The sequence below is a fragment of the Macadamia integrifolia genome, unplaced genomic scaffold, assembly GCF_013358625.1.
Source record: "Macadamia integrifolia cultivar HAES 741 unplaced genomic scaffold, SCU_Mint_v3 scaffold1256, whole genome shotgun sequence".
Taxonomy (NCBI): Eukaryota; Viridiplantae; Streptophyta; class Magnoliopsida; order Proteales; family Proteaceae; genus Macadamia; species Macadamia integrifolia.
This window is the reverse complement of record NW_024868133.1, coordinates 153,818-174,519: the sequence shown is the minus strand read 5'-3', so window position 1 is coordinate 174,519 and position 20,702 is coordinate 153,818. Positions and strand designations below refer to the sequence as shown.

General features: G+C 45.5%; 1 non-coding gene across 1 annotated transcript; it reads right to left on the bottom strand.

The window, feature by feature from the left end:
- Positions 1–186: 186 nt before the first annotated feature.
- Positions 187–342, bottom strand: LOC122063214. The gene has a single exon (XR_006135262.1). It is a non-coding gene; the product is annotated as a 5.8S ribosomal RNA (ribosomal RNA).
- Between the last annotated feature and the right edge of the window lie 20,360 nt (positions 343–20,702).

The following is a 20,702-nucleotide window of genomic DNA, read 5'->3' as shown; positions in this document are numbered from 1 at the left end:
GGAGCAGAACACACACATGATGTCTGAACAATTGCAAAGTGGCTCGACCCACCACTCATCGTGAAGCTTGTCACACAAGGAGCCCTTGACTTTGGGCTGACTGCACCTCAAACAGAGACACAGGGGGCCAATCTTTGCTCCGCACCACCACCACAAGGGGTAAAGGAGGTGGGGCAACATGACACATGACACCCAGGCAGGCATGCCCTCAGCCCGATGGCTTAGGGCGCAACTTGCGTTCAAAGACTCGATGGTTCATGGGATTCTACAATTCACACCAAGTATCACATTTCTCTACGTTTTTCATAGATGCAAGAGCTGAGATATCCATTGCCGAGAGTCGTTAAGATAAAGATTCGAATCTAGGATGACCACACCACACCAAAGGCGCAATGATGTCATGTCCTTTTCGTTGCGAGTTCCTTGGCACCGACTGCGCCGGTGGTTGTGTTTGGGTCAAATGCTACGAAGGATCGTAGGCCAACCTTTTACAAGGGTCAGGAAGGAAGGAGCTCACGCTCCCACGCCCTACCTTGATCGCATAACACAACATGTTCACGAGTCATGCTAGGCAGGTATCGACAATAATCCTTTCGCAGGTTCACCTACAGAAACCTTGTCACGACTTCTACTTCCTCTAAATGATAAGGTTCAATGGACTTCTCGTGACGTTGATGGAGGTGAACCACCCACGTCGTCACGATCTGAACACTTCACTGGACCATTCAATAGGTAGGAGCGACGGGCGGTGTGTACAAAGGGAAGGGACGTAGTCAACGCGAGCTGATGACTCAAGCTTACTAGGAATTACTCATTGAAGACCAACAATTGCAATGATCTATCCCCATCACGATGAAATTTTCAAAGATTACTTGAGCTCGTCGGCCAAGGCTATAGACTCATTGAATACATCAGTGTAGCGCGTGTGCGGCCTAGAACATCTAAGGGCATCATAGACCTGTTATTGCCTCAAACTTCCATAGCTTGAGAACTCACTTACTTGGTGCCTTGGATAAATGAGGGCACCTCTATTTATAGTCACTCTTAGTTACAATGATTGGCTAAGATATGTACATGTGTCTTACATCCAAAGATTGGGGTGGAAACTAGAAGCTTCCCGTCTCCTTAGTGGAGAACTCTAGAAACCTCCCTATATAATATTTCCTTATAAAATATCTAGAGTTCCACACTTTGGTAGAAATCTCTAGAAATTGGGCCTTACTAAGCCCAATGGTCTAAGTCCATGGGCTTAATGGCTTGACCTGTGGGCCTTCAGTGGGCGGTCTGTGACACTCTCCCCCACCTAATTCGGTGACGTCCTCGTCGCATCTTCTTTGTGGAACCTTTGTATGTGGTCTTGGAACTGCCATAAAGAGTCGACGGGTTACCAACTTGCTTCGCTCTCTGGTAGCTCCTTCCACTTGACTAAGTATTCCCTACTAAGTGGTACTCCTCATCTTCGGATGACTCGATCAGTGATCATGTATTCAGCCTCCTTATCGTAGGAAGTAGTGATAGCCATTGGTGCTCTTATTGAGGCTCCACGACTTGGGTCTTCCTTATCTCTATGGTATGGCTTTATTAGGCTTGCATGGAAGACTGGATGGATCTTGAGTTTAGGAGGTAGGCTCACCTCATAGGATACTTTGCCCACCTTTTTGGTTATCTCGAATGGGCCTTCCTACCTACATACCAGCCCCTTATGTACCTGCCTTAGGGACTTAAATTGTTGGGGTAGAAGCTTCACAAGTACCAAGTCCCTGATCTTGAAGTTTTCTAGTCGCCTCCCTTTGTCAGCCCATTTCTTCATCTTTTTGGTGGCCTTGTCTAGGTATGACTTAGCCACATCTAGCTTTTCTTGCCACTCCTTGGCAACCTTAAATGCCGAAGGGCTCTTCCCTATGTAGCCGGTCATCACCGTATTTGGTGTTAAGGGTTGTCGTCCCGTGGCAATTTCAAATGGACTTTGGTTCGTAGCCTTACTTCGTTGGAGGTTGTAAGAGAACTGAGCCATATCAAGCAACTTGGCCCAGTCATGTTGGTTAGCACTCACGAGTGTCCTCCAACAAGCTATTAATGCACTCTGTTTGCCCATCGGTCTTGGGATGGAAGCTTGTTGACAAGTGTAGCGATGATCCCAACAACTTGAATAGCTCTGTCCAGAACCTCCCTGTGAAGCGAGGGTCTCGATCACTTATTATGGATTGTGGCACACCCCAATGTTTGATGACATGCTTTAGAAATAGCCTTGACGCTTCTTCTGCCGTACAATCCCTTGGTACTGCCACGAATGTGCCATATTTTGAAAATCTGTCAACCACCACCATTATTAACCCACATCTTTCTGACTTGGGTAGGGCATTGATGAAGTCCATAGAGACACTCTCCCATGGTCTTTTTGGTATGGGAAGTGACTCCAGTAGTCCCCTGGGTGGTTGCTGCTCCACCTTATCTTGTTGGCATATAAGACAAGTTCTCACATAGGCCTCTATGTCATCCCACATCTGAGGCCAATAGTAAGCCGCTTCCAACAATGCCCGCATGCACCTTTGTCCTGGGTGGCCAGCCCATTTAGTGTCGTGGCATTCACGAATGAGGTTCCTCCATAGGTTACTCCATTTAGGCACATAGAGTCTCCTCTTATTAGCATAGAGCAAGCCATTTTGCTCCCAAAATCTTCATGTCTTGCCTTCCCGTGTAAGGGTAAGTATGTTCTTAGCCACAGGATCATTTTGGAGGCCCACTTTGATCAACTCTAGAAGTTCCCCCTCCGGTTGGCTAAGAGAAGATAACTCCGCCTTTCTACAAAGCGCATCAGCCACCTCATTGGCCTTACCCGGCTTGTATTCAAAGACGAAGTCAAACTCTACGAAGAAGTCTTGCCATCTAACTTGCTTAGGACTCAACTTCTTTTGGGTTTGAAAGTAGCTAGTGGTAATGTTATCCGTCTTCACCACAAACTGTGACCCAAGTAGGTAGTGTCACCATGTCCTTAGGCAATGCACCACCGCGGTCATCTCCTTCTCATGGACTGTGTAGCGTCGCTCTGTCTCATTCAACTTACGACTCTCATAGGCAATGGGGTGCCTTTCTTGCATTAGCACCCCACCGATAGCAAAGTCAGATGCATCTGTGTGTACCTCAAATGTCTTGCCATAGTCGGGTAGGGTAAGCACTGGTTCCCCCATGACAGCCTTCTTTAAGTCCTCAAAGGCCTCTTTGCATGCATCCGACCATAACCATGGTCGGTTCTTCTTTAGTAAGTCTATAAGTGGAGTTGCCCTTCTTGAGTAACCTTGAATGAAGCACCGATAATAGTTAACTGAGCCAAGGAAAGACCTTAGCCCAGTCACTTTAGCTGGTGCCTCCCATTCTTGGATAGCCCGCACCTTGCTCTCATCCATTTGTAAGGTTCCACCTCTAATCTTGTGACCAAGGAACATCACCTCCTCTTGTGCAAATGCACATTTCTCCTTCTTGATATAGAGCTGATTGTCCCTTAGTTCCTTGAAGATGATCTTCAAGTGCTGCATGTGCTCCTCCAACATGTTGCTATAGACAACGATTTCGTCCAAGTACACCACCACAAACTTGTCAAGGTAGGGATGGAAGATTTTGTTCATAAGGGTGCAAAATGTAGCCAGGGCATTCATGAGTCCGAAGGGCATCACCAAGAACTCATATGAGCCATATCGAGTCATGCACGTTGTCTTGGGCTCATCACCTTCTGCGATGCGGACTTGGTAGTACCCCAATCATAAGTCTAACTTAGTGAAGTACCTTACCCCACCAAGTCTATCAAATAGATCTACTATCAAAGGAATGGGATACTTATTCTTGATTGTTACCTTGTTCAATGCCCTGTAGTCGATGCATAATCGAAGCGATCCATCATGCTTCTATTGAAAAAGAACTGGGGCACCGTAGGGAGCTTTAGAAGGGCGAATGAATCCCACATCCAATAATTCCTTGAGTTGCTTCCTTAGCTCCTCCAACTCTAGCGGTGACATTCTATATGGTGCCATTGCTAGTGGCTTGGTGCCTGGCTCCAACTCAATGGCATGATCGACCTCCCTCCTAGGTGGGAGCCTCTTGGGCAACTCGTTTGGCATCACATCCTTGAACTCTTCAAGGATCTTCTCGATTGGCTTGGGTAGCACCTTAGTTGGACCATCTTCCTTAGGCTCTAAGAGTGCTGCCAAGTATGTTGTCTCCCCCTTCTTAACTCCTTTCTCGAGCTGTATAGCCGAAAGAAGTTTTGGGCCGTCCTGGGTCCCTTGTATAGTTGGGACCATATATGGAGCTCCTTCCTCCATAATGCAAACTGTGCTGATAAATGGCATGGGTATGGCCTTAGCCCTATGTAAGAAATCCATGCCAAGCACCACTTGAAAATCATCCATGGGAACTATCGACAAGTCAACCGTTCCCTTCCATGTCCCAATGTTTAACTCGACCCCTTGAGCAACACCATGTATGGGATGGGCTTGGGAGTTGACGGCCTTAAGCCATCCTCCCTCCTTGATCCCTTTAAGTCCAAGTCTCTTCGGCTCTTCTGTTGAGACGAAGTTGCGTGTAGAACCTATGTCTATCATGGCACGAGTGGGCTTACCTTTGACATGCACCTCCATGTACATTAGCCCTTTTTGTGAGCTTGTGGCCTTGATCTCTGTCTTAGCCTTGATCGCACTTAGTCGTTGTAGGGACCCCATATGTGCCTCATTATCTTCTTTCTCCTCGAGTAGGGCATTGAGAGCCTTTCTCTTGGGGCAATCCCTAGCCCAATGGGGACCATCACACAAGAAACACTTATCCTTGGGCGTGAACTTGTCCCTTTTGTCTTGCTTGGGCCTACCCTCCTTGTTTGAAGATGGTTTACTAGTACCTTCCTTGGGAGGGTATGTCGTAGGCCCCTTCCCTCCCCCACCTTTCCCATTAGTGCCCTTCTTGGGCTTAGAACTATCGTCTCTCCTAAACTCCACTAATGACTCTACTGCTGTGATGGCTAAGGCAAGGTCCTGCACGGCTCAACATTATAGTTCTTGCGCAGCCCAGCCTTGGAGGCCATCCATGAAGTTGAATAGGAGCTCCTCCTCAGTCATACTCAGGACTTCGAGCATTAGGGTAGAGAATTCCTTCACATAGTCCAGAATAGAACCTATGTGTTTAAGCCTTTTTAGGCTCCTTCTAGCCAAGAAGGTGGCATTCTTGGGATAGAAGTCTTTCTTTAACTCAATTTTAAAATTATCCCAAGTGTCTATCGTGCACATACTTCTCTCTATATCGGCATGCTTTCTACACCACCATAGAGTTGCATCATCGGTGAGGTAGAGAGAAGCGGTCCGTACCTTTGACGCCTCATCATTTAGGGCCATTGCCTCGAAATACCTCTCCATATGCCATAAAAAGTTGTCGATTTCCCGTGCATCTCTCTTCCCAGGGAATGGCTGGGGATTTGGCACCTCCATCCTAGGCACTTCTCGTGAGGTAGTAGCTCCCCCGGCCACCGCCCTCTTACATAAAGCCCAATCCTCATGTACCTCAGCAACACAAGCTTTTATCTTGGCCAACGCCTCCCGCATTTGATCCTTGAAGGTGGAAATGTCCTTCCACACATGAGCCTTAAAGGATGCAAACTCCTCCTATTGGTCATATGCTATGGTGTTGAGAGTACTCAATAGGGACTCCTTGAGCTCTCCTTCGAGCTCCTCCCCACTTTGCTCTACAACATTAAGGTGTCCCTTCACCTCGGCTATTGCTAGCTCCACCCGAGCTAAGTGAGACTCCATAGCACAACCAACATCTACGGACTTGTCTTTGCTCCACTTTTCCTTCCCAGTGTTGGGGTTTCCCGCCCTTCCATAGTTCTGCTCACATGTTGCAATGTCGTGTACCTCTGAAATATCACACCCCATTCACATAGAACTGGACCGGTGACAGGGTTAACTCCGGTTAACCCAAACCTGCCAGGATCATCTGATACAGTACCCAACCACAGCATACACACAACTAAGATAATGTTCAACAGTTCAGCGGAAGACTTAATTTACCTGTAAATATCCCCAATATACTTGATACCCAAATTATAGTACAAAGATAAATACATTTGGGCCCGCAGACATGATATTTATACAAAAAGAATAACATTTCACGTATCAAGTACACAAAAGGGATCATCAAAAGAATAAAACAGTAACCCTGTATGGAGTCACTGCTATGGTCCCACAGCACAACCCTCGCACGTGCAATCCGTGTCGTGCTCATAGTCCTCGGGGACCCACTAATCCTCTTCAGGGAATTCAACTGTGGGGCCCGACTCTTAATCTTCAGGCTGGTGACCTACAAAATCATCTAAAAGAGGTGTACACGTGGGATGAGCTCACTAGCTCAGTAAGTGAAAAGAAGGACCACACAACAGTCCACACAACAATCACAACCATATGCACTATATGCTATGCAATTCATTTTAAATCACATCCACCTAAACAACATTACTAAGTCTTTTGTTTAGTGCTACTACAACCACAGTGCGCGTATACTCCGGGTACGAGCCACGAACTCCATCACGTGATACGCCCATAGGACTATCGGAGAAGGCCCACTGTGAGTACTCGGAAAAGTAAGGCATGCTGACTACCGGCTCTCAACATAAAAGTAAATGATAGAAAATAAAGGTGCTGACTCCAATAATTTAAAAGCAGTACAATTGGCCCTCTTGAATATACCACTGAGGTTGCCGACTGTCCTAATGACCCACCGGGCGTATGTCTAACCACCATAGTGACCCGACAACCGCAACCACTGCTTCTCCCCAAATGGTAACCCAACACCTCAACCCCTATTAGGAAGGGTCGTAGCACGGGAAGATGATAATCCTAAACCGCATGCTCCTATATGACATAGTACGATTACATAGTGTCACCACGTCCCATTCCACGGGCCACCAATGCACTCGTTTCTAAGCCGACCACGGAATCTAGTCTAATAATGCATCATGCACAATGATCCCATCATTCATCACATAAGCACATCATCATTTGACATTGAGAAAGTAAACACAACACACATGTGATAATAATATGAGGATGGCTAAACTACATATAATTTGCATGATGACATGGCTAGTCTAGATACATTTGAATGAATACCAAACAAGCCTTAAAATAAGGCCAAATGTCCTCTCCCCACTTACTTGTAGTGTACAAAGACTCACGCCCAGTACGGATGAGATCCGGCGTGAGAAACATAAATTTTGGTGAACCTATCACAAGTGAATGAGGTTAGTATTTTACCACTTTGGGGTCAAAACTAACAAGATTTGATGAAAAAATCATGTTTAGAATCCTAAAAGAAAGTCGCACGTCCGTTTTGGGTCCATTCGGACGAAAAAATCACATTAGGAGCCTCACGGGTGGGTCGGACAGCCCACCTGTCACAGCCCATCGGTCTTCACAGGTGGGTGGGTCGGCCCATCGGTCCTGACCCATCGGTCATGACCAGTGGGCAGGTCGGCCCACCGGTAGGGGCCAACCGGTGGAGGCCAAGGGTCGACTAGGACCGACGGGCAGGTCAGCCCACCAATCTGGGCCCATCGGTCTTGACCGACGGGTAGGTCGGCCCATCGATCGGCCCACCGATCAGCCCACCAGTAGGGGCCCGCTGGTTGGTCCCGAGGGCCTGCCCTCTCAGGCAGGTGCCCTCAGGCGGGCTGTTTGGCCCACCGGTCTCAACCCACTTGAGCAGGTGAAAAACTGCCATTTTCCCCGAAATTTTTCCCAACCATTGGGGAATTAAATGGGGCTTTTCCAATCTCATTTTCCACACATTCAATGTCTCATAAGATGATTCTAACCTAGATCTAGGTTAGATTTAAGGAATGGAAGTCATCTTACTTTCTTTGCTCAAGAACTCTTTCAAAAACCCCAAAATCACTTCAAATCACCAATGCTTCTCCAACCTTGTAAACACTTCTTCAAATCCTTCAAAATCAACACATAAACCATCTATTAAACCTTAGATTCATCATCTCAAGGTGGATTTACAAGACCTCAAGAAACTCTACCCAAATCAAGGGGTTTACTTGGGTATGGTGAAAGTTTAAGGAATATAGCCTTCGCTCACCTCTAAACATAGATCTCGTGTTGGAAATCACTCTTCCGGCATCGGAATGGGAAGATCAAACCTTGGCGCTGCTTAAATCCATTTCTTCTTCCTCTTCCTTCCCCTTTCTTCTTCTTTGTTCTCTTTTCTCCCTTCTCTTCTCTCTCCTCTTAAATCTTCTCACCAACCTTCTGTGTAATAAATGAGATATTGAAAAACACAAATAATGCTATTTATACATTCTTAAAATCATTAGTAGCACATGGGTGGGTCACTCAGGTGGGCGGATGCGCCCACCTGTGACTGCCCACCTGAGGGCCGAAAATTGGCCAACAAGTGGGATTTTGGTGGAATTCGACTCTCAGCACAAGGTATATTATACGTATGCGCTTTAGGATATGGCTACATACCAGCTTTATCCATACATGGCCTTATGATATGTGCATGTACACGGCTTGGGTACACCTGTCTCCTCTGGCACTGACTCAGACTTGTCTGGCCAACCGGTGTTCAAAGTCACCCTTGCCATCATGGTCCATAAGGAACCCGCCTTAACCCTCTCCGGTTCGGGTCCTGCATGGTTAAACCGGGTCAACCGTGTAATTAGACCGGGTTTAAAAAGTAGGGTATCACATTTACCCCCCCTTTTCAAAAATTTCGTCCTCGAAATTGGCGTACCTGGTTGTTCAAAAAGATGAGGGTACTTGGTTTGGTTTTCATCCTATTTCTCCCAATATGCTTCTTCAAGTGAATGATTAGCCCATCACACCTTTACGAAGGAAATGGAGCGGTTGCGAAGGGTTTTCACCTTTCGGTCCAAGATTTCAGCTGGCTACTTTGTATAGGTCATATCCGCTTCTAGATATTCTGGTTCCACGGGTAATACATGAGATGGATCATGAACGTATCGCTTCAGCATGGATACATGAAATATGTTTTGGACATTCCCGGGTGAAGGTGGTAGAGCAAGCATGTAGGCTACTGAGCCAACCCGAGCTAAGATCTCAAATGGGCCAATGTATCTCGGGCTCAACTTCCCCCTTTTATGAAATCTTTGCAACCCTTTAGTAGGGGAGATCTTGAGAAACACCTTTTCTCCTGGCTGAAATTCAATGTCTTTCTTGTGGTTGTCTACATAGCTCTTTTGACGAGACTGAGCTGCTTTAATCTGTTCCCGAATAACATCGACCTTGTCACAAGTCATCTGTATCATTTCAGGTCCTAACATTCGGCGTTCGCCTACCTCATTCCAATACAGAGGAGTTCTGCACTTCCTACCATATAATGCCTCATACAGAGCCATACCAATTGTAGCTTGGTAATTGTTGTTATAGGCAAACTCCATAAGGGGTATATATTCTTTCCAACTACCATACATTTCCATTACACACGCCCTGAGCATGTCTTCTAATATCTGTATGGTTCACTCTGACTGACCATCAGTCTGTGGGTGGAAAGCAGTACTCAAATTCAATTGTGATCCCAAGGTATGTTGGAAGCTTTTCTAAAATCTGGAAGTGAACCTTGGGTCCCTATCTGACACAATGCTCACTGGCACTCCATGCAAGCGCACTATGTTATCCATATAAAGTTGTGCTAACTTGACCATAGAGAACTTGGTCATGATGGGAATGAAAGGAGCAGTCTTAGTAAGCCGATCAACTATCACCCATATCGCATCCATCCCCTTAGGTGTGCATGGTAGTCTGGTGACGAAATCCATTGTAATCCTATCCCACTTCCAGTCTGGTACTAGGAGTGGTTGAAGAGTACCATAAGGTCGATGCCTCTCAGCTTTTACCTTTTGACATGTAAGATAAGTCGCCATATACAGGGCTATTGTGATTCTCATGCTAGGCCACCAGTAATTTTGTTTAAGGTCTTTATGCATCTTTGTACTTCCTGGGTGGAGTGAGTACTCGGAGCTGTGTGCTTCCTGCACTATCTTGTCTTGCATATCCAAATCATCGGGCACACACAATCTTCCTCAAAACAATAATGCCCCATCGCTGGCTAAAACAAAATCAGGGTCATTCATTGCCTGATCTTGAATCTTAACTCTGATCCGCTGCAATTCAGGATCCAAAGGTTGTTTCATTATCACCTCTTGCCTAATAGACGGATGCACCTATAGATCCGCCAGTGATACAGTCAACCATTTAAGGTTTTCTAGTTGATGTTCAAGCTCTAAGGTTGCTCCTTCATATAAAAGGGTTTCATCCATTAGCATCGCTTCTTATACGAGTGGTGGGCTGACTGCTAAGTATAAGAGTGACACAGTCTGTGCCTTCCAACTCAACACATCTGCCACTACATTAGCCTTACCGGGATGATACTGGATGTCGCAGTCATAATCCTTCATTAGCTCAAGCCATCTCCTCTGCCTCATGTTCCAATCTTTCTGGGTGAAAAAGTACTTAAGGCTTTTGTGATCACTGTATATCTCGCACTTCTCCCCATACAAATAATGTCGCCAAATCTTTAGGGAAAAAATGACTGTGGCTATTTCCAAGTCATGAGTGGGGTAGTTCTTCTCATATTCCTTTAGTTGTTGGCTATCACCTTACCGTGTTGCATGAGAAACAACCCCACCTTAGAAGTGTCAGTATAGACTGTCATTCCACTTGTGCCTTCGGGGATGGTCAACATAGGGGCCGACACCAATCTTTTCTTCAATTCCTGAAAACTCTTCTCACATTCCTCTACCCATTCAAATTTCACATCCTTTTTTGTTAACTTAGTCATTGGTGCTGAGATCCGAGCAAAATTCTCAATGAAGCGCCAGTAGTACCCCACCAAACCTAAGAAACTTCTAATTTCAGTGACATTCTTAGGGCTTTCCCATTCTACTACTGCTTTCACCTTATCAGGATCCACCTCGATTCCGGCCTCAGACACTACGTATCCCAGGAATCCAACTTGCTCAAGCCAAAATTCACATTTGCTGTATTTGGCAAACAATTGTTGTTCTCTCAACCTCTGTAACACCATTCTTAAACATTGAGTGTGCTCCTCTTCTGTCTTAGAGTAGATCAAGATTTCATCAATAAAAATAATTACCTATTTGTCGAGGACATCGTGAAATACTCGATTCATTAAATCCATGAATGCTGCCGGTGCATTGGTTAACCCAAAAGATAACACTAGGAACTCATAGTGACCATACCGAGTCCTGAATGCTGTCTTGGGTATGTCGCCGCTCTTTATCTTGAGCTGATAATAGCCTGATCTAAGGTCTATCTTTGAAAATACCCTTGCACCCTGCAGTTGGTCAAACAAATCATCAATGCGTGGCAATGGATACCAGTTCTTAATGGTTAGCTTATTCAATTCCCGATAATCAATGCACATACGCAGGCTGCCATCCTTCTTCTTGACAAACAATACTGGGGCACCTCAAGGTGAAACACTTGGGCGAATAAACCCCTTCTCCAACAGTTCTTGCAACTGCATCTGCAACTCCTTCAATTCGGCTGGTGCCATCCTGTATGGAGCTTTAGACAATGGAGCTGCTCCAGGAAACAAGTCTATGGCAAACTCCAACTCTCTATTAGGCGGTAAATGCATCAGATCATCTGAAAAGACGTCGAGAAATTCTTTAACCACCTTTACCTCTTCTAGAGGTGTAACCCTTGCATCAACATCAAGTACCGATGCTAAGTAACCCTGACATCCACTTTCCAACAATTTTACCGCTTGAAGGGCAGAGACGAGGACCTTTCTTGCCCGTTTCATTTTATCTGCTCAGTATACCAATTCTTTTCCTTCATCATCTGTCACCCTAATTAATTTTTCAGCACACATCACATTAGCTCGATGCGCCGATAACCAATCCATGCCCAGTATAACATCAAAATTCTGCATATTGAATTTAATGAGTTGTGCATCCAATTTCTTCCCATTGATTTCCACTGGGCACGGCCCATACACCTCCTTCAACTGTGTAACTTTACCAGTAGGCATACTAACAACCATCCCATGATCTAGTGTCCTGGGTGACATACCCAGTTTCTCAGCAAATCTCTTAGATATGAATGAATGTGTAGCTCCTGAATCAAATAAGACATAGGCTGGTATCCCCGATATAGGTAGGACACCTAGTGTAACAACACATATAAGTACAGCAAGTCATCAATATTTAACATAAGGAAATTATTAAATTTAAAATGTACCTGCTACCACTTCCGTGCTGGCCTCAGCTTCCTCAGCTGATAGGGCATACATCCTTCCCTGCGGTTGATTTCCCCGAGTTAAGGGAGGTCGGTATGCAAAGGGCTGACTGGAGGGTAAGGCTGGTCTGACCCGACAGTCTTTAGCATAGTGCCCATAGGAATGGCAATTAAAGCAACGGATCTATGATGCTGAAACTGGGGCGGGGCCCCTCTGCACTTGAACCACTGTAGGTGGAGGTAGGGGCGGCCTTGGGACTGTAGGCGCCATACTAGTGTTTGGGTGGAAAGATGTGGAGCCTGAACCACCAGCTGGTCGAGGAGGGTAGCCAGATGGCCTATAGGGCTGTCTATATGTAGGCCCAGAACTATACGACCCATGATATACCTTGGAGGAGTTGCCCATGTCCGAAAATGGGTTTGTTCTCTTCCACAAACCAGGTGTGAGGGATTGTTCTCCCTTCTGCTTATCTTCTATGGTCTTAGCTTTCTGCATAATCTGGCCATAGTTTGTCAAATCTAAGACCTCAAGTACTGACCCAATGGATGCCTTTAAGCCCTTCAGAAATCTTGCAGCCTTTTCTTCAGCTGTCCTCATATGCCTAGGGGAAAATGGAACAAGCTTTCAAACTGCTGCTGATACTCAAGGATAGTCTTACTCCCTTGAGTTAAGGCCATAAATTATGTCTCTTTACGGTCTCTGAAGCTACGTGGGTAATGATTGGCTAAGAACAACTCCTTGAACTGTTCCCAGGTGGGTTCCAGATGTGCGGCCAACAATATGGGCTTAGAGGCTTGCCACCAAGAGTTGGCCTCCTTCTTGAGTTACATCCCTGCACATATAAGTTTCTGTGCCTCAGTGCACTCAATCACCTCAAATATCTTCTCCAGCTCTTGGATTCACTGGTCCAGCTCTAGATGATCACTTCCCACCTTAGAGAATACAGGTGGCAAGTTCCTCTTGAATGACTCCACTACCCTTGACGTATTATTCATCGTCGGGTAATTGGGTGCATACGCCGGATAGTAAGGGTATGGAGGGGGCACCACATACGGAGGAACGCTAAAAGGCGGAATTGGAGGTGTACCTCCCACTTGTGGCCCCGTATCAGACCCTACAGGTGGGTCCTATGGAATAAGTATCCAGGGAGGTTGACCTATTTGAGAAAGGTCTAACTGTTGCTGTATAACAGCCATAAATGCTTGCTGCTGCTGAAGCATTTGTTGCCGGAAAGCCTGTTGTGACTGCTGAATTATGGTAGCAACATCACCCGGAGTGATGACCAGTGGGGGGTCCAAAAATGTAGTCACAGGTGGGTCCCCTTGTGCCAGACCCTGACCAAAGGTTTTTGGAGGTTGTGGGAGTGGGGTTTGCCCCACAGAGCGGGACCTTCTAGGATTCGGTGGTCGACCGACCGAATGAGGACCACGGAAGGTACCTCGTGCATTGCTACCGGATCTAGTACGTACCATCGTATCCTTGCACCTGGAACATACCATACACAACATTGGTTAAGCACCCTAGAATATATATCGGCACATAATCATATGCCAACACATAGGGTATTATAGTGTATGTGCAACTAGCCATAGCTTAATCCCGAAAATACAGTGCTAGTGCTTCAACAAGTAGTACGGTGGTCCCACTCGACAATATGGTGCTAGCCACACACCCTCCCCTTTTTTTTTTTTCATAGGTATATTATTATTATAATAATAATAATAATAGTACCCCCACCCCTTTTTTTTTCAAGTTTTCTCCCAACTGGCGGGCTGCCACCGGCGGGCAACTCGGGTCGGCCCGCTGGTCTGACCCGAGGCGGAACATGAACAGGGCTTTTAAGCCCTGTTTCATATGTTTTTCTCCCATTTCTTCCCCCCTCTCTCTCTTAGGTGATTTTTGAGAGTTCCTTGATGCTTCCACTCGCGATCTCACTCAATGATCCTGCTGATTTTGGGAAGATTCAACTCCTCTACTCTCAAGTAAGTCTCTTTCCCCTTTTTCTTCTTAGAACGTGTACTTTGGGGGTAGAATCCATGTGTAGTCCTCAATCTTGATTTTTTTTCCGTGTTTCTTTCCATAGAACAATGATTCCATGAGAATGTGATGTTTTCTTTGTGATTTATTTCTAGTTTTAGGCTGTACTTCTCAATTTATGAGAGAAAACCCAACCGTGCCCTAACCTTCTCTAATTTGGGGCTTTCTTCTATCTCTACCCTTTTCTCCCCAACTAACGACTCAAATGAGTTTCCTTATGCTTGGTTTGCACTTAAAATGTTGGAGAGATCATGGAAAGTCATGTATGCTTGAAATCCCATCTCTCTCCATGAAAATCCATCTCTTTTGTGTTGGGTTTCTTTGATTCTCTTTCCACCACTTCATACTTGTGGATTCCTTGCACCTCAATGTCATTATAGAAGATGTCTTGGCATATTCTAGATTGTATAACGATGGCATTTTATTCATAGACATGTAAGCTTCAAGCTTTACTCTATTGTGAGACTTTTCATGTTTCTTAGATTGAACTTGCACATTGAGAATTGGGGTTTTTCTATCATTCCTCACTTGCCATGCTTTATATGCCTTTTGTTACATTTCTATTTTGTAATGTGCTAGTGGATATCATGTTTTGGGGCTTCCTCCTATTCATTTCTCCATGATTTATCCACTTCTCTTTCTATCATAATCCACATTATGTATTGTACTTGCTCACCCATCTATTTGTTTCCTTTGTTATTCCTCATCCTTACTTATCATTCTTTCTCCTCTTTTCTTGCCAGGATGTCTTCTCACAAGGGCAAAGAACCCGCATCCTCTTCCACTCGGCATAAGACCACCACTTCCAAATGGAAGAGTGCAGGGACTAGTTCCCCAGCCCCTCACCCAAGGTGACCCGAACAGGCCCCTATCGATCCTTCAGATTATGATGAGGGACTCTTCCGAAGTTCAGAGGTAGCAACCAACTGGCAGACCTTCCTAAAGAGGTCTGTGATGATGGAGAAGACTGTGGTAGTCAGCGAATTCCACAAGGTTGAGCTTTATGAGAGGTTCACCACACTGGGTTGGCAGTCTATCCTCAACATAGACCGTTCGTGCTATGAGCAACTAGTTCATAGATTCTACTGCAACTTGGAGGTCTCTTACCAGTATGGAGAGTATGCGATAACTAGCATGGTGAAGGGGGTGGACATTCACCTGATTGTGGACACCCTGGCTAGCATTTTGGGTATCTCTTCGGTTGGGCAGCATTTCTACAGTCCTCCAAGGAGTAAGTCCGTGGGCCCATCCTTGAGTTTGGAGATGCAGGACCATATCTACGAGACCATCTGTGGCAGTAGGGAGCGTCTGGATTCCGAGATGTCATTTTACCCAGAGGTTCATGTGTTTGCCCATTTGGTCCAGTTCAATTTGCTCCCCAGAGGGGGTCACCAGAACTAGGTAGGCTTCATGGCAGCCTACTTAGCCTTCTGCATTTATAAGGCCTTAGAGGGAGGTGCCGAGCACTTATGCTTGCCTTACGTCATCCTCAAGACTATGGAGCACCATACCTCACACCCCGAGAACGGAGGGTTTCCATATGGTAGGATCCTCACTAGGATCTTTGAGTTCTTTAGGGTGGACCTGAGTAGTGAGGAGGGGAAGACTCCAGCAAATAACTTTGATAGGGGAAATCTATTGAGGATGGGTCTCCACACTCTCATGGATGTACCTCAGAGAGTAGGAGCTCAAAGAGGCAGGGATAGGAGGAATGCCCATAGGGAGGATGTTCCCATGGAGGAGGAGGCCAGTGAGGAGGATGAGGATTATATTCCTTAGTGCGAGGAGGAGCCTCTTGACTCGAGAGTTGCTAATCCTGGCTTCACGAGGGCTGCAGGCCCACAGCATAGAGCCCCACCACCTGAGAGTGGCGCATATGATTTTGAGGGCATGATGTCTGCTATGAGGGACTTGAAAGACGGGCAAGATCAGCTGCTAAGAAGACTGGATGAGAGTGCTTCTAGAGAGAAAAACATCCTAGAGAGGTAGGCTACCTTAGAGAGTTCCTTCCTCAGATTGGTCGAGGACTTGGATACAACGGCCAATGCCATTTCAGCAGATTTTTCCCGACTTCAGAGGGATGTACAGCTGGTGAACTCAAGATTTGACTACAACGACCGTTGACTCAATGTTAGCTCGAGACCTCGGAGGGATGGAGTAATAGTATTGGACGATGACGAGGATCTCTGAGGACTTAGCTCGCCTGTCTACACCAGCTTCTCACTTATTTCCATGTTGTTAATCTTATTATACATTTCTTTCTTTTCTCATTCTTTGTACTTTCTCTGTAATTGGACTTACTTGTGGGGTGGTATATTTTGTTGGTGGCCTGTGCTAGTTTTGTGTGTTTGATAACTTATCGTAGTTTAGTTGTGGTGTCATTGGTTATTTATGCTCAGTGATATATGTATATGTTGTCTATCAGGTGTCTGTGTGTGAAAATTTTTGAAAATCTTGTATTTATTTGTATATGTTGTCTATCACATGTATTTATCTCATGCACGCCATGAATACAATAACTAAATGCAACCATTTTTTTTTTTAACTCTTTAAAGTTTTTTCATTTGCCCAATCCCATTTCCTATTATAAATTTTGTGGGGTCTATATGGTATGCTGTGAGTGAATAGAGCATCACGCTCTGATACCACCGTTGTCACACCCCGTTCACACAGAACCGGACAGGTGACAGGGTTAACTCCGGTAAACCCAAACCTGCCAGGATCATCTGATACAGTACCCAACCACAACATACACACAACTAATATAATGTTCACCAGTTCAGCGGAAGACTTAATTTACCTGTAAATATCCCCAATATACTTGATACCCAAATTATAGTACATAGATAAATACATGTGGGCCCACAGGCATGATAGTTACACAAAAAGAATAACAATTCACGTATCAAGTACACAAAAGGGATCATCAAAAGAATAAAGCAGTAACCCTGTATGGAGTCACTGTTGTGGTCCCACAGCACAGCCCTCGCACGTGTAATCCGTGCCGTGCTCATAGTCCTCGGGGACCCACCAATCCTCTTCAGGGAATTCAACTGTGGGGCCAAACCCTTGATCTTCAGGCTGGTGACCTGCAAAATCATCTAAAAGAGGTGTACACGTGGGATGAGCTCACTAGCTCAGTAAGTGAAAAGAAGGACCACACAATAGTCCACACAACAATCACAACCATATGCACTATATGCTATGCAATTTATTTTAAATCACATCCACCTAAACAACATTACTAAGTCTTTGGTTTAGTGCTACTACAACCACACTGTGCGTATACTCCAGGTACGAGTAACAAACTCCATCCCGCGATACGCCCATAGGGCTGTCGGAGAAGGCTCACCGTGGGTACTAGGAAAATTAAGGCATGCCGACTACCGGCTCTCAATATAAAAGTAAATGACATAAAATAAAGGTGCTGACTCCAGCAATTTAAAAGCAGTATGATTGGCCCTCTTGAATATACCACCGAGGTTGCCGACTGTCCTAATGACCCACCGGGCATATGTCTAACTGCCACAGTGACCCGACAACCGTGACCACTGCTTCCCCCCAAATGGTAACCCAACACCTCAACCCCTGTTGGGAAGGGTCGTAGCATTGGAAGATGACAATCTTAAACCGCATGCTCCTATATGACATAGTACGATTACATAGTGCCACCGCGTCCCATTCCACAGGCCACCAATGAACTCATTTCCAAGCCGACTACGACATCTAGTCTAATAATGCATCATGCACAATGATCCCATCATTCATCACATAAGCACATCATCATTTGATATTGAGAAAGTAAACACAACACACATGTCATAATAATATGAGGATGGTTAAACTACATATAATTTGCATGATGACATGGCTAGTATAGATACATTTGAATGAATATCAACAAGCCTTAAAATAAGGCCAAACATCCTCTCCCCACTTACTTGTAGTGTACAAAGACTCACGCCCGGTACGGATGAGATCCGGCACGAGAAAGGTAAATTTTAGTGAACCTATCACAAGTGAATGGGGTTAGCATTTTACCACTTTGGGGTAAAAAATAACAAGATTTGATACACAAAATCATGTTTAGAATCCTAAAAGAAGGTCGCACGTCCATTTTGGCATTCGAACGAAAAAATCACGTTGGGAGCCTCTTGGGTGGGTCGGACAGCCCACCTGTCACAACCCACCAGTCTTCACAGGTGGGTGGGTTGGCCCACCGGTCCTGACCCACTGGTCATGACCGATGGAGGCCGAGGGTCGACTAGGACCGGTGGCCAGGTCAGCCCGTCGATCGGCCCACCGATCGGCCCATCGGTAGGGGCCCGCCGGTTGGCCCCGAGGGCCTGCCCTCTTAGGCGGTGCCCTCAGGCAAGCCGTTTGGCCCACCTGTCTCAGCCCACCTGAGCGAGCGAAAAACTGCCTTTTTCCCCAAAATTTTTCCCAACCTTTGGGGAATCAAATGGGGCTTTTCCAATCCTATTTTCCACACATTCAAGGTCTCATAAGATGATTCTAACCTAGATCTAGGTTAGATTTAAGGAATGGAAGTCATCTTACCTTATTTGCTCAATAACTCTTTCAAAAACCCCAAAATCACTTCGAATCACCAATGCTTCTCCAACCTTGTAAACACTTCTTCAAATCCTTCAAAATCAACTCATAGACCATCTATTAAACCTTAGATTCATCATCTCAAGGGGGATTTACAAGACCTCAAGAAACTCTACCTAAATCAAGGGTTTTACTTGGGTATGGTGAAAGTTTAAGGAATATAGCATTCGCTCACCTCTAAATGTAGATCTCGTGTTGGAGATCACTCTTCCGACGTCGGAATGGGAAGATCAAACCTTGGCGCCGCTTAAATCCATTTATTCTTCCTCTTCCTTCCCCTTTCTTCTTCTTTGTTCTCTTTTCTCCCTTCTCTTCTCTCTCCTCTTAAATCTTCTCACCAACCTTCCGTGTAATAAATGAGATATTGAAAAACACAAATAATGCTATTTATACATTCTTAAAATCATTAGTAGCACATGGGTGGGTCACTCAGGTGGGCGGATGCGCCCACCTGTGACCGCCCACCTGAGGGTAAAAAATTGGCCAACAAGTGGGATTTTGATGGAATTTGACTCTCGGCATGAGTCTCACTCATGGCATAAGGTATATTATACATATGCGCTTTAGGATACGGCTACATACCAGCTTTATCCATACATGGCCTTATGATATGTGCATGTACATGGCTTGGGTACAACCGTCTCCTCTGGCCTTGACTCGGACTTGTCTGGCCAATAGATGTTCAAAGTCACCTTTGCCATCATGGTTCATAAGGAACCTGCCTTAACCCTCTTTGGTTCGGGTCCTGCATGGTTAAATCAGGTCAACCGTGTAATTAGACCGGGTTTAAAAAGTAGGGTATCACATGAAAGGTTAGACGTAATGCATATCCCATAAGTTTGGTTTCCTTGCAACCGAAGCTCTGATACCACAACTGTCACGGCCTTAGACCTTTCTAAGCAACCGCACCTGCACTTAGTACTCCCACTATCACTAAGTCAGCCTAACCACACTCCTTAAGGGACTTGGGAAGAGAAGAAGTGAACACAAGAGTGAGTTTGGGAAGAATGAACTTGTATTGCACTAAAGAACTCTTAAGTACAAGGCTTGAGAACTCATTTACTTGGTGCCTTGGCTAAATGAGGGCACCTCTATTTACAGTCACTCTTAGTTACAATGAATGGCTAAGATATGTACATGTATCTTACATCCAACGATTGGGGTGGAAACTAGAAGCTTCCCACCTCTTTAGTGGAGAACTCTAGAAACCTCCCTACATAATATTTCCTTATAAAATATCTAAAGTTCCACACTTTGGTAGAAATCTCTAGAAACTGGGCCTTACTAATCCCAATGGCCTAAGTCCATGGGCTTAATGGGCTTGGCCTGTGGGCCTTCAGTGGGCTGTCTGTGGCAGTAGGCTTGCTTTGAGCACTCTAATTTCTTCAAAGTAATGGCGTCGGAGGCACGATCTGGCCAATTAAGGCCAGGAGCGCATCACCGACAAAAGGGACGAGACGACTGATACACACTGTGAGGTGGACCAATCGACCCATCCCAAAGTCCAACTATGAGCTTTTTAACTGCAACAACTTAAATATACGCTATTGGAGCTGGAATTACTGTGGCTGCTGGCACTAGACTTGCACGTCAATGGATCCTCGTTAAGGGTTTTAGATTGTACTCATTCCAATTACCAGACTCGAAGAGCCCGGTATTGTTATTTATTGTCACTACCTCCCCGTGTCAGGATTGGGTAATTTACGTGCCTGCTGCCTTCTTTGGATGTGGTAGCTGTTTCTCAGGCTCTCTCTCTGGAATCGAACCCTAATTATCTGTCA